The 1,507-nt window shown below is 53.3% G+C and overlaps 1 protein-coding gene across 2 annotated transcripts in view; it reads left to right on the top strand.

The window, feature by feature from the left end:
• Window positions 1–1,030: 1,030 nt before the first annotated feature.
• LOC143039048 (uncharacterized) overlaps window positions 1,031–1,507 on the top strand; it is a 27,337-nt gene continuing 26,860 nt past the window's right edge. For both annotated transcript variants that reach the window (XM_076208907.1, XM_076208901.1), the window contains exon 1: window positions 1,031–1,261. The gene's annotated coding sequence lies outside the window, so the exon portion shown is untranslated. The remainder of the gene's footprint in view (window positions 1,262–1,507) is intronic.

The raw sequence follows: 1,507 nt of genomic DNA, 5'->3' as shown, positions 1-1,507 counted from the left end.
GAGAGTAGTGGCGAGGAAGAGGAAGAGATAATGAGGAAATGGGAAGAGAAAACGTTGGAGGAAACACCTGTGTGTGCGCGGGGGAGGAGGAAGGAAGAGAAATCGGGCGAAAATACATACGAGAAAATGCAAAACGTGTGTGGGATAGAATTGGATCAAGAAGAGATTAGTAAAAGAAGAAAATCGTGAGGATGAGAGAAAGAATGAGAAAGAGAGAGAGAGAGAGAGAGAGAGAGAGAGAGAGAGAGAGAGAGAGAGAGAGAGAGAGAGAGAGAGAGAGAGGAAGGGAGAGGAAGGGAGAGTTAGGGAGAGTTAGGGAGAGGATGGGGAGATGAGGGGAGAGGGAGGGAGGGAGGGAGGGAGGGAGGGAGAGAGAGAGGATGGGAGAAGAGGGGGAGAGGAGGGAAGAGGAAGTGGGAGGAAGGGAGAGATAGGGAGAAGAAAGGAGAGACAGGGAGAGGAAGGGAGAGGTAGGGACAGGATGGGAGAGGAAGGGGAACTTGCGTCACATACGTTGTGGTTGGATGGCGCATTTGGCCCCCATTACCATCAACTTCTTACTCCTTCCCCCCTTCCCCCTCGCACACTCCCTTCCTTACCCCCACTCCATCATTTCCTTTCTCTCCTTCTTCTTCTCCTTTCCTATCTCCATACCATCTCCCTCTTCTGTTCTCTCCCTTATGAAACTCCCAGATGACGCAAATCAACAAGTTAATCGTATATCTCCCACCCGCCACCCCTTCCCCCCTTTTTCAAGTTTCGTTCCCAACCGACCCTCCCCTCCTCCCCCCTACACCTCTCCCTCGATACCCCGAACACATCTCCTTTCTCGTAACTAACCCCCCCTTACCCCCCCTCCAACGAATTCCCCCTCTTCACCACTCCCCTTCCTACTCCGCCCTTGGCTCCTCCTTGTATTCCTCCTCCTCCTCTTCCTCCTCCTCCTTGCCACCTCCACCCACTCACCCTCATCCCACTTGGTGACGACGCAGGTCTGCCGCCCCCGTATAAAAGAAGGGGCGCCTCCCCCGGGAGCTATCATAGCAAAGTGAGAACATCCCAGAGACAAAAGTACTACTACACATGACTCAAGGGTTCCTCTCGGTGTGTCCCTTGCTTTAACTTGTGTTGTGACTCGCAGATCGAGATTTGCTGTGCTGTGCTATTGTGTGTCGCTTCTCGTGCTGTGGAAGAAGAAGAAAGAAGAAGAAGACTGATCTTGTGGACCTACCCAGTGACTTCGTGAACTACCCGCCGTCAGGTGAGTGATCAGGGGCACGACGGAGGCCCTCACGAGGGAGGTGACCGCGAAGTCGTGGTTCTGATGTAACAGTACCGGGGTCTTAGCAACAGCTGAGGACCTGTGAAAGAGTGCTACGCCTGCAGACACACGCAGGTCATGGATTCTATCCCCGTTCGCCTCCCGGGTCACGCTCAGGAACACAGTAGAAACTCGCGTTTCTTCAGGAAACTGAGGAACTTCGTCATCGATATTTGGCGCCAGAGA

This window comes from Oratosquilla oratoria, chromosome 2 (genome assembly GCF_046742065.1).
Source record: "Oratosquilla oratoria isolate Oo_2021 chromosome 2, ASM4674206v1, whole genome shotgun sequence".
Lineage (NCBI taxonomy): Eukaryota > Metazoa > Arthropoda > Malacostraca > Stomatopoda > Squillidae > Oratosquilla > Oratosquilla oratoria.
The sequence above is the reverse complement of the archived record's forward strand: the minus strand, read 5'-3'. Positions and strand labels throughout refer to the sequence as shown.